The following is a 13,795-nucleotide window of genomic DNA, read 5'->3' as shown; positions in this document are numbered from 1 at the left end:
ACATCAGAATATTTTAATATTTGGATATTGAACATAAAATATTTTATTTGTAGAACATAAAGTACAGTGTACTCCTGACAAATGTGTATAAAATTCTCTGTGGTCATTTTGCCTACTTGTCTATGAATAGCTAACTACACTTAAAGGAAATTAGCCCACTCCTTTTAAGACTTAAAGCATTAGGTGTCTTGATGAGTATGTTTAGGATGTTACTAATTATGAATAACTTTTTAGAACTTTTACATCTGATTTTACACTACCATAATTATTAGTACTTAAGGAAATATATTTTCCTTGCAGTGAATCATTGTGTTCAAACATTCCACATGATAATATATAATGGGATTCTTTCCATGTACTTGTGTATTTTTTGCATTTTCTTATAGTAATAATCACCACAAACATATAAGTAAATGCAGATGGTAGTTTTATTTTTTATTTCCTTAAAGTAGTTTTCTTATACGTGAAGTTAAAATAAAATATGCCTATAATACCTTAAGGTATGCACATTTATAATGATTTTTAAGTGCTAGCAAATTTCTTAATACAATCAATATTAAAGGATCTATGTTTTAAAACCAACTCTATTTCCAAAATAACCATTATTTCAAAATGTTCACTTGAAAATTATGTCCCTTACATTATTATTTTGTTTTTAAATTCTATCGCTCAGTAGCTTTTCCAATTTTTTTAAAACATCATTTTATTGATTTTTATTATCTATAACAAGGAAAAACTCACATGGTGGTAATGGAATACATAGTTCTATGAATCAAATCAGGAAGATAGCAAGCAGAGAAAGTCCTTTGAAAATAGTATTTGAACTTAATTAAAAGATTAATTAAATTAAGGTTCACCACAAATAGAATATAATTACTAAAATGTAGTTTAGAAATAGTAACTGAGAGGTAATTAGAACATGAGCTCCATTTTAAAAACAAATGGAAAAATCAGGCTTGTTTCTGATATGTAAATGAAAAGCCAAACATATTTGTCAGTAATCTAGGATTTTTATCAGCCTGTATTTTTTTGTTAGGTGGAGTGAAGGAAACTGCAAAATAATTTCCCAATTAATCACATATTATTTATCTTCTAATAGATATTGTGCTCTTCTTCTTAGAAAATGCTTTGTGAAGCAAAAACATACGTAACCCAATAATGCTATAAAATTCATTTTTCAGTTAAAAGAAAGTTGTAATAGCCCTGGCTGGGTGACTGAGTTGCTCAGAGTGTCGTCCTGTACACCAAAAATTCCAGGTTGCATTCCTGGTCAGGGCACATACATAGGTTGGAAGTTCAATCTCTGGTCAGGGTGTGTACAGGAGTCAACCAGTTGTTGTTTCTCACATCAATGCTTCTCTCTCTTCCCCCTCAACCCACACACTCTAAAATCAAGAAGCATATCTTTGGGTGAGGATTTAAAAAATGTTTAAAAGAAATATAGACACTATTCATATGCTAGTCAAATTAATGATAATTCTGCAATTATTATTTGAGTTTTATTATTCCAGTAGTATACTATACACATAATATTCTACCCATGATTACAAAAGGATAGTAGATATCAACTAATAGAGTAACAAGTTCTGTACAAGCTTGCCCAGAAAGAGTTGAGGATATGAATTAGGCGATTTGATGTGGGGAAGTTAGTTACTTGGCTTGTTTTTAATTAGAGGAAATTTCACAAAAGATGCTTGATTCCTAAAAATAAAGACCATCCTATTTATGAGGAAGAAGAAATGGCCCAGGGTCAACATAATACAGACTCAAGGGCAGTGGGGAAGGACCTGGCAGGCTGGTCAAGGGCCTAGAAAAGGTAAACAAAAATTGCAGCCATGCAGGTTAGGTGTGGATGGATATGTGAGTGAAGACAGTACCAAAATCTCCACCCATTGAGAGAGTTTCTCTCACCACTGTCTTTTAAGGCCAGTCCTAGTGAGGTCGCAGGATAGTTGACCATCCATTTTCAGTTCGAACCCACACACTCAGCTGACCCAGCCAGAAACCAAGCTCAGGTTTTTTCTCTGCCAACTGGTCATAGGCATCAGCCAAAGGAGGGGCAACGGCTCAACATTATCCAACTTCAGTATATAACATAGAAGTATGGGGGCTCTGCTCACGCATCTTGCTTTCTGATACTCCTCATGCTCTCTGGATGTACCATTTCCGTATTATGACGAATTGCTGCTGGGTTCAACCAGCTTTTTGAAGTGATGAATCTGACAGATCCCTTGATGGGCTTTTGTGGGCTTTCGATGGGCTTTTGTGGGTATATAATCAATTGGTGAGCCATGGTTAGGGCCTCCATTTCCACCAGGGCATGAGTTGTTTTCCAAAAGACAAATCCCATGCTCCACCACCTTAGGAATGCACATGTGATGCCCCTACTTGGGCTTGCCACGAGCTCTGCAGGCCATCTTTCCCCATCACCAAGCACCTCTAATACCATAGGGTCCTGCAGAGCTCCTTACACCACAGTCTATACCTCCAGCAGAGCTCTTTCCTACTCTGAGTCCTGCCAAAGCTGGCAGCCATTAATGTCACCCAGCATATAGGCCACAGCAGTATTTCCAGGTGTGGAATGGTGGGACATGCTGGCTCCATAAATCAAGGATACTAACCAGGTGGTAAGCTTCCCTTTTTAATGTGGAAAGGGCAAGGGATGTGATCATTTGTCTTTTATTTTAGAGTTATACCCTGGTATGCCTCTGTCCACAGGGAACCTAGAAATTTTACTAATTGAAAGTCCCTGAATCTTTGTGGGTTTATCTCCCATCCTGTGGAGCACACATGTCTTACCAAGGAACATGGTAGTAATTTTGTACTCATCTGACCCAGGTAACATAAGAGCATTAATATTGTGAATTCAGGTAACTTTCTGTAGAATGCTCCAATGGTCCAGAGGGCAAGAGAGTTAACATATCCTTACAGAAAAAATATAAGTGTGTATTGTTGCCTTACCCATAGAATGAGAACTCTTTCTGATCCTCTTTTTTCACTGAAATAGAAAGGGTGCACTCACCATTTCAGTGGCTTTATATCATGTACCTGAGAACATGTTGATCTCTTCTAGAAAAATCATCACATCTGACACAGCCACTGCAACTGAGATTACCACTTCATTGAGTTTGTGGTTGTAACAGTCTGCTGTACAGCAATAGGAGAGTGTTTTTGTAAGATAGCATAAAGGACTATTGGCTTTCTCATCTGGTGTTCAATTGCCCATGCTTTTTCATTACTTTTTTCTAGGGTAGCATGGTCCCCATTGTCCTTAGAGCTTCCCCAGTACTTCTCAAAGGTCTGATACTTTACACCAGCTAATGCATACCCCTTTTCCCCAGTGCTATACCAGCATAACTCACCAATGAGGAGAGTTTTAATAATTAGACATAAACCCATGCCTGGGAATGTCTGTGTTTCCCTTACCGATGACAGGGTTCTCATTGCCACCTGGGCTGAAAGTGATCCATCTTCCAAACCCCAATTTATCATTTACTTTCTCAGACCCAACAGGTATAGGTTATTTGTTCCAAAGGCAGATGCTTAAATAGAATTTGGTGTGCAAGCTATTTATTAAGCATTAATACCTACGCAAAGGAGGAGCCTGAGCCAGTCTTTACTTAAATTTTGATGTTTTGCTCATCAGCCTTCCTCACCCTGGTCCCTTCCCTGGGGAAAAAAAACAAAATTGGCTGAAGGAGAAGCAGAACAGGATCTCGGCCATCCCAGGAGGGTGTGCTTTTGGCCTGGGCAGTGCTCCGCGGCAGAGGCGGCCTGAAGACGCTGACAGCTGTAGTCCCTCTGTTGATCACACAGCCACCAGCAGCTGTAGCCACAAGTTCTTCCTTGGCCCATTGGGACAACACACCTCCCGATTAAGATGGAGGTATAGATGGAGAATGTTATTGAATTAAAGAAACATTGAGGAGGTAATTGGTAAGAGAAAGGAAGAGAAAAAGTCTAAAATGATTCTTTTTTGCGGTAGATATTACTTGGATAAATGAACCAATATCTGGGGGCTTTTTCTGGGCATTTGGGAAACTACACTTCCCAGCCCCGCTGTAGTCAGGTAGAGCTCTGTGACTAGCTCAGGTGAATGAAATGTGAGGAAAAGTGAAAGTTTTCACTCGCAACCTTACACAGTGAGACGCTCCGGCACCGCTCAGTCTCTCCCAGCCACAGGACGCGGGGAGCTACATAGCGCGGCAGCAAAGGAGTGGAGCCTCCAGCAGCTTGAGATAAGTAAGTAAATGTAAGTTGTGAGCTCAGAAGAGGTTTGGGGTGAAAATACAAGTTTAGGGCCATGAGTATGGTGACGGAAGCTATGTGAATAGATAATATCAGCCAAGGAGTGACTACAGAGTAAAAGGGGGCACTGGACAGAGACATGAAGAGTGTTAACACTTAAGATGCAGGAGAAGATGCTAGGAAAGGAGGTCAATATTGAGATTTAACACTATTTAACTGTTCTTCCCTCTCTATAACTCTTCTGAAGCCTAAAATTATTTAATTCCTTAGAATATAAGACACTTGGGGGCAAGGACTTTGTTGTTTGTTATATGCTCAGCATACACTTCTTGACATATGTGGATGTTCTACAATATATGTTGAAGTGTTGAATTACAAAGACAAGCGAGAATAGAGGAAGGGGAAAATTTTTTTTTAATGTGGTATTAGGACAATAAATAAAGAAAATGCACTCAGCTTGCAGAAATTGGTCAAGTAAGGTCAGGTCTGAAGAATGAATGCATCCATGACCTTCACCAGGAGAGTGAGTGGGTTGGGAGCAAACTCCAGATTGTATTGGATTGAGGAGAGAATGAAGGTGAGGTTATGGAAATGGAGCATATATAACCCTAGAAGGGAGATTACACATGAGAGGAGAGAGAGAAGTAGTTGGAAGGGGATACTTGTTTCAGGGATTTTCTTAAAACTGTAACTTGAACATGCTTAAATGTCATTGAAAGCTTGTGTGCATGTGATAATTGACAATAACAAAAGGCTCTACAGCACACATGGGGGGATAGCCTATTATAGGATGCAGGGATGTGTCCACTATAACAAAAGGAAGAAAGGGGGAGCATGCAGACGTAGGAAGGCTTGAATCTCTGCTGGGAGGAGGTGGTGAAGTTGCAGTCTGTGTTAGCAGAGAGTGAATAGAGAATAGAAGTCTTTGGAAAAGGATTAAAGAAACTTATTTTCTTCAGAGAAGTGGAAAATGAACCCAGTAGTGAAACATGATGGAAGCTCAGGCAGTTTTTAAGGTTCATTTAAGTTTGTTGGCTCTGAATGTATATAATGTTACCAATCTGACTTATGTGGAGGACTTTTAGCTGCAAAAAAGCAATCTGTATGCAACCATAGAGAAATTAGAGAGTTGAATTCATTTATGGTTGGAATTTTGATAGGCAGTTTCAATGGAAGGAAAATGAACAAGAAAGTTTGGGGCCTCGACAGGGGGGACTCTTATAAAGATAGACTCAATCTACACTAGGTTAGAAGAGAACACAGAAGGCTGACGCAGGATGAAATAACTGAGTAAACAAATCAGAGGACAAAGATTAGTCAAACAAGGGTGCTTAAGCAGGCAAACTGCAAAACAAGAAGTTTAGATCAGAGAAAGTAATGGCTGAAGAAGAGATTTCAGAGTTGGGTCAGCCTCGTAGACGTTAATGCCCTTATTGATAACAGGAGTTAGGGAGGAAAGAAAGGTGGTAAAACTGTTCCCAAAAGTCCTTAGGAAGGGAGCACCTACAAGGTCTACAGAGGAGGCAGTGTAAAAGGCGAGGCATACAGAAATGGTAAACCCCTCAAGGCAACTGGCATTTTATAAGAATAGCGGCAGCTGTGACCTGAAAATGGCAACAAGGAGTAGGAAGTAAACTGATCTCAACCCTCAATCCTGTCACAAGGACCATATGAGAAAAGAAATGTTTTGCTGATAGGGTGCAGGGAAGTGGAGTCCTGAAAAGGAGAAACACAGGTTAAGGCAAGCGGGGAGGCAGGCGATGAAATATTTTATAAACAGCTCACAGGAGTGGGGAGCTCATGGCAGTGGAATCAGAAGTCCAGAGAAAAAACGTAGGAGTCTGGTCTGGACAGAAAAGCAAGTTGTTAGGGGAGAAGGAAGAAAATACAAAGTAGTATAGAGATAAGAATGAGAGGGAACCAGATGGGCCTTAACTTGAGAAGTGAGCAAGGAATGGGAGTTTGAGGCAGCGTGTTAAGAACTTTAGTCATTGCTCGGTTGCGGCCTGGTGGAGAGACCCACGGGTGGATGGGAGTTCAGCACTTCATACTCCTTACCCTCAGTTTATCAGTGGCAAGTTTATGAGGCTCAGCTGTGTTACATAAAGTTCTGCGTTCTCTTAATTTCCCTTAGCTCTTCATAAGAGCTGAAACAATTTTTGGAGACTCTGCTTTCTTTATCTTTAGTAGAAGAATGAAGTTTAAAGGGTTTTAATGTCTCACCCAAAATGGGGAGGCAAAATTAGAGGGAAAAAATTACACATTTTCTTGCTCCTAGTCTGATGCACACATTCTCTCTCTCTCTCTCCCTCTCTCTCTCTCTCTCTCTGTCTCTCTCTCTGTCTCTCTCTCTCTCTCTCGACGGGGTGGTATTAGGTTGGTCAAAAAGTCTGTCATATTTTTCTGTAAAAGACTTTTTTCATTTTCACTGATAACTTTATTGATTTGGATATTTAGAGTATGTCAGCTATTTTCTGCTATTGGCTTGTAGTGGGTAGAGGCCAGGGTGCTGCTAAAACACCTTCCAATGCATAAGACAAGCCCCAGAGCAAAGAATTATTTGGTCAAAATGTCAATAGTACCAAAAAACTACACAAACTACTTTTGACATGTTCAGTCTGTCCACCTTCTCAATACACTGCACAAATCTTTTGCATTTCAGTTGCATTTTTACCTTTCTTGAAATGATAAAGCATAATACACCAAAAGTGTTACATATCTTCTTCCACCTGCAATATTAAAGTGGCTACACAAAAATTCACCAATTTTGATATTCTTTAATGCACGCTGATATGACAGCTGTCACAATATAATCTAACAAAATTGTTTCAAAGGAAGTTAAAGATAGCTAAGCACTACTGATGGGTAGCAGCTAGAAAGGAGAGGCCAAAAGGGAAATAAAGGCAGGGCCCTAGTAATTACAGTCTAACAGAGAACTTAATACAGGAGGCTAGAAACAAAAGAAAAACATGTCTCACCAATTAACTCAGCCGTCCTGAGCTCGGTTTGATAAGACTGCCAAGTGTCCAGAGCATCGCAAGCAAAACAGCGTAGGAGGAGAGCAGGGTCCTTGAGACTCTGCTGAGAAAAGGAGCTCTGTAAGAACCTCGCTAGGACTGCCGGGTGTTCTGAACGTCGCAAACGGACATTGCACCAGAGGAACAGGGGCCTGTGCTGGAAAAGGGGGCCTCTGCAACAATTTCAGTAACTAAAACAAAGAGCCTTTACTAACTGAAAAAGAAAGCCTTTGCAGCTGTACATTATTCCCAAGATTTAGAAGGAGGAGAGGTATCCCTAGAAGTTAGCTAAGGTATATAACCCCTGAACCCCAATAGTCAGTGTATTTAGATTAGCTAAGTACCCAGTTGTAGCCTTGGCTCAAGGGTATAGAAAAAAACTTAACAAACTTACTAACAACTTTCTTTCCTCTATATGTGGGGCATTTAGACTATCTAGATGCCTTCTTGCACCTTTGTGGTCGTGTGTGTTTCATAAATAAACTTGATATCTCATTTCCACTACATGTGTCTGTTTCTCCCTTGAATTCGTGTCTTGTGAGCCAGACAAGAACCAAGGTGTGGGAGGGGGACCTCCTGACTTGGGTCTCCCCTCCATAACACTACTAGAGCCATTATTCAGGAAAAACTGAACGAACTTTCTGGCCACCCCAATACTGTTATCGCATTTTAAACTAATCCTTTTTATCATGGCTAAAGAATATGGAGCTTACAAAGGCAGAATATTGTTCTTAAACAGTAGCATTATATGAGTACATTAACTTATTTTTATAAAGTAAGGATTATACTAAGCAAATGCCTTTATGAGTAGTATCATGATTAATTTGTACCTATATAATGTGTGTTGCCTTGTACATATGGAAATAAATATTTTATTCAAAGAAGCCATTATAATGAAATACTCAGAGGTAGATGTTGGCAGGAACATTTCCAAAAGCAATCAAAAGATTAAAAGCGGAAGGAACTGCTTTTTTCTAAGTTATGCCTGCCATGAAACAAGTTCTGCTTCAGTTTTATGTGGACTTTGAAGAGGATGACCTTTTTTTTTTTTAAGTTAAAATGTCATTATTATTGGGAAAGTGACTGATCTCTCTGGGGCAGAGTGAGCATTTTTCAAGCTTGACTAAGAAACATTGATTCATGGAGAACAAAATTTGGCACATGGCAAAGGTTTAAATCACTGGAGAGACTTTGGAATTTGAAAGTTGGATTTCAGTTTGTAAATAAATTGTACTGTTTTGTGGCCGTATGTTTCATAATTGAAATACATTTCCAAGATGTATGCTTGTCCAAATATTGGAAATCCTGAGAATAAGAACTGGAAGATGTAACAGTAGAAATCAAATTGTGTCTAGATACCTCTTTAATATAATAGTTATATGCCAACTAGAATATCATCTTGATAGTACAAAGGAGCAAGGTAGCAAAGAAAATTAAATATTTTAAGTAGTTGTTTTTATTTGAAAGGTGTCAGTAATAGAATAAAGGTATGTTTCAGTGATATTTCAATAGTACCTGAATAACACAATCAACGTGTACTGATAAAAATTCCTCTTTTCTGAAATATATACCACCATATGAGTTATAACTTTAGGGGTAATATGTTCAAGATAGAAGTAATAATATAGGGTTCTTTTTTTACTCTCTATAAACCCACCAAAATATAATTTTTTTTTAAGTTTCACATACCCATGTTACTGATAATTTAAAATAAAAACAACAATTTGCTTCTTACCTGTCTTTCTCATTATTATGGATAATGATTTGAAAATGCTAAAATCCTAAATGTTTATTACAGAAGAAAAATAGAGTAAGACAGTAATGGTCATGCTTTCAATGCAAATTTTCATAAAATTAGTTATTCTGAAGAAAAGTAAAAATGATTAAAATGCCTTGATCCTGATTATTTCAAATTTTTTGTAATACAAATTATATAGTTTCTTCAAAATAAAATAATGAAGCCATTATAAATGGGGCATAGATTTTAAAAATTAATATGGTATAAGAACTGATTTGTATTCTTCTGTTTATAAGAAAACCACTTTGAAAAAAATATAATTTTAAAAAATCCCAGTTCTCAATTTTACAATAGACTGTAGCACTATAGGAGTTGTGCATACACGAAAAAAGAATATGAAACCGATTATTCTCAAAAGTAATATTCTTAACCTTCAATGGATTATTTTAACAATAGGCAGTTTTAAAATCCAGGGTTGGCAAATGTAAGTTTATAGTTATAGTACAATAAGTAATAACATGAATAAGCTCTGTTTCATGTACTCACAGCTGTAAACCTGCTTTTGCCCACCCCTGTATATTCTTTATACTGTAAAGTAAGTAAAATTCACCCCAATTTCCTGAATAATATGTATTTTATCTGATGTACAGAGTTGTTCTAAAATTAAATTTGAAACATATTATAAGTACATGCATTCTTTATCTTTCCAAATGCCTTTATTATATCAAAGGATAATATAAAAATAACAATACTGATTTCCTAGAAGCCAGAGTCCTACACTTCAGTGAGAAATTATTACATAATTTAATGGAAAAGAATTTTGTCTTGAGAAAAAAATTACTGAAAGAATATTTTAAAATGTCTTTAATGTTCTGTATGAAAATTTAGCTATATAATTTCTAGTAGTTCTCCACACAATGCACTAAAGATTAACTTTCTTATTTTTTTGGCTTTATTGAGGTATAATTGACAAATAAAATTGTAAAATAGTTAATGCATATTTACATTTTGATGATTAGATATACAAATACATTGTGAAATATTTTGCCCATCTAGTGGAATATTATTATAAAATAATATTTATTTTATATATTATACATGCTTAAGTTCTACTTTCTTAGTAAATTCTAATTACTAATAATGTTAACAACTGCAGTCACCATAACATGTTATTCTTTACTGGTTTCCGTAACGGCACCAATTCACAATCCCACCAGAAGTGCACAAGGGTTCCCTTTCCTCCATAGCTCGCCCATACTTCTTGTGTTTTTGATGATTACCTATTGTAACATGTGTAAAGTGATCTCCCATTGTGGTTCTGATTTGCATTTCCCTAATGGTAGGTGAAGATAAGCACCTTCTCAGGTACCTGCTGGCCATCTCTATGTCTCCTTTGGAAAATGCCCATTATTTTATTGGATTGTTTGGGTTGTTGTTTTTGTTTTTTTTTAACTGAGTTATGTGAGTTCTTTATATTTTTGGATTTTAACCCCTTACAGATTTATGATTTACAAATATTTTCCCCCATCTTCTTGGTCGCCTTTTAATTTTGTTGATCGTTTCCTTTGTTGTTAAAAAGCTTTTTAGTTTGACATAGTCCTGCTTGTTTCTGCTTCTGTTTCCTTTGCTTTTGGTGTCAGATCCAAAAAGAATAATTGCCAAAACTAACACCAAAGAGCTTACCACCTATGTTTTTTTTTCTAGAAGTTTTAGCCCTGGCTGGTGTGGCTCAGTGGACTAAGTACCGGCCTGAAAACCAAAAGGGTCGTCAGTTCAATTTCCAGTCAGGGCACATGCCTGGGTTACAGGCTGAGTTACATCCAGGTCCCCAGTTGGGGGCATTTGAGAGGCAACTGATTGATGTTTCTCTCCCTCTCTTTCTCCCTCTCACTCTCTAAAAATAAATAAAATCTTTTAAAAAATAGTTTTATAATTTCAAGTTTAACATTTAAGTCTTTAAAATATTTTGAGTTGATTTGTGTATATAATGTACGATACGGATTCACTTTCATTCTTTTGATGTACTGTCTAGTTTTTCCAACACCATTATTTAAGAAACTATTCTTTTCCTTATGGTATATTCTTGGCTCTTTTGTCATGAATTTGCTTTAGTTTATTTCTGGGCTCTCTATTCTGTTCTATTGATATCTGTGTCTGCTTTTATGCCAATGCCATACTGTTTTGATAACTACTAGTATAGCTTTGTTATAGTTTGAAGAAAGAAAGTATGATGCTGCCAGCTTTATTTTCCTTTCTCATGATCACTTTGGCTTCAGGATCTTTCATGGTTTTATACAAATTATAGTATTGTTCTATTTCTATGAAAACTGCCATTGGAATTTTTATGATAAAAATAAGAAAATTTTATATTAAAAACACAAATTAGCAGGTATTACAGAAGTAGCAATTATTCATACTGAACATTTTAAAATATTATACTTTCTAAAGTAATAATTGAAACTCTAAGTCAATTAAAAAACTGCATTAAAGAACACACACAATTACATTTATTTTTCTATTGTTAACAGAGATTTGATGAAATTAGTTCTAAAATTTAGTGTCAAAATACTCTGTTAATATAGGGTCAAATGATGATATGTTTTTGACCTGGCTGAAAATATTATAAAATATTTTTGACGTTTAATATTTTCCAATTATAAAATAAATGAGGTGCTGAAATATTGTCAATATTTATCGGTCTAACATAAACAGTGCACTGCACTAGGTATTCAAAGGTAAAACAAAAAACCATTTGCCTATTAATGCTTGCAAGTAATAATTTTTATACTGAATTTAGAGTCGAAAGCCTTTTCACAGTTTTGGCCAATGTGTGTAACACTTTTAATTGTCATAATTGTTTTTGCAGTTTAAAAAAACAACTAGAAAAATAGCTTTTAAGAATCAATTTAAAAAATCAGCAAATAGTTTTTAAATTGTGCCTTCTAAAATTGTCCCTTTGTTTAGTAAGATTTTGTAAAATGAAAGGGGACCAGAAAAGAAGCAGCAGACTGAAGGAATAGTATTCAGATATACCAATGATGAGAAAGAGCACAGTTTGTTTTTTTGTGGTTTTTGTTTGTTTGTTCTATAGGGTTTTGCATCTATGTTCATCAGGAATATTGGCCTATAATTTACTTTTATCATGTTTTCCTTGCCTAGTTTTGGTGTCAGTAGTAATGGTGGCCTTATAAAATGGGTTAGGAAGTATTTCCTCCTCTTCAATATTTTGAAAGAGTTCAAAAGGATGGGTACTAAATCTTCTTTGAATATTTGGTAGAATTCTCCAGAGAAGCTTCCTGGCCCTGAACCTGTATTTGAGGGGAGGTTTTTGATTACTGCTTCAGTTTCCTCGGTAGTGATCGTTCTTTTCAGGTTTTCTAATTCTTCGTGACTCAGTTTAGAAGGTTGCATAATTTTGTCTACTTCTAGGTTGTCCAATTTAATAGCTAAAATTTGTTGATTTTCTTTTCAAAGAACCAGCTTTTCATTTTATTAACCTTTTCTACTGTCCTTTTATTCTCTATTTCATTTATTTCTGCTCTAAAGTTTTATTATTCTCGTCCTTTACTGAGTTTTGGCTTCATTTGTTCTTATTTTTCATACTTCCTACAGGTGTAATGTTAGGTTGTTTACTTGAGATTTTTATTGTTTCTTGAGGTATACCTGTATTGCATAAACTCCCTTCTTAGTAATGCTTTTGCTATATCTCAAACATCTTTGAGGTTAAAATTTTATTTTCATTTGTCTCTGTGGATCTTTTGATTTCTTCTTTTATTTCCTCAATTGTCAATTGTTTATCAGCATGTTGTTTAATCTTTGCTTATTTGTCGGCCGGGCGGGGGGGGGTGGGTTTTGTTTGTTGGGTTTTGTTTGTTTGTTTTTAGTTCTTGTAGCTGATTTCTACTTTCATATGGTTGTGGTAAAAAATGAGGTTTCACATGATTTCTGTCTTGTTAAAATTATTGAGACTTGTTTTGGTCTATCTTTGAGAATGTTTCACGTGCCCTTGAGAAGAATGTTTATTTTGTCACTTTGGGGTGGAAAGTTCTGGAAATATCTATCAAGATCATCTGCTTTAATATGCCACTTAAGGCACTGAAGTTTTCTTGTTGACTTCCTGTTCAAATGATCTATCCATTGGTATAAGTGGGGTTACTTATAAAGGCTACTACTATTTTTCTGTTGCTGCCTTTTTTAACTTCTAGGACTGTTAATAATTGTTACATATATTTTGGTGCTTCACATATTATCTTTTTTCTTTTATAAATCTTACTGTGGTTTTCCTTTACATCTCTCTGATTATTAGTGATGTTGAGTATCTTGTCATATGTCTCTGGGCCCTTTGTATGTTCTCTTTGGAGAAGTGCCTATTCAGGTCCTTTGCCCATTTTTTAAATTGGATTTCTTGTTTTTTGGGTATTGACTCTTAAAAGTTCTTTATAAATTTTGGATATTAACGCCTTGCCAGACATATCATTAGTGAATATGTTCTCCCACTCAGTGGATTGTCTTTTAATTTTGCGGATGGTTTTCTTTGCTGTGAAAAAACTTTTTAGTGTGATGTAGTCCCATCTGTTTATTTTGTTTTCCTTCTGTTTCCCTTGCTCAAGGAGATATATTAAAAAAATATATTACTAAGAGATATGTCTGAGATTTTACTGCCTATATTTTCTTCTAGGATTTTTGTGGTTTTCAGTGTAAAATTTAAGTCTTTAATCCATTTTGAGTTTATTCTTGAGTGTGATTTAAGAAGATAGTCTAGTTACATCTTTTGCACGTACCTGTCTCATTT

Source organism: Pteronotus mesoamericanus, unplaced genomic scaffold (genome assembly GCF_021234165.1).
Source record: "Pteronotus mesoamericanus isolate MK-2021 breed Mesoamerican mustached bat unplaced genomic scaffold, CSHL_Meso_final scaffold_651, whole genome shotgun sequence".
NCBI classification, from domain to species: domain Eukaryota; kingdom Metazoa; phylum Chordata; class Mammalia; order Chiroptera; family Mormoopidae; genus Pteronotus; species Pteronotus mesoamericanus.
Note: the sequence above shows the minus strand (reverse complement) of the source record.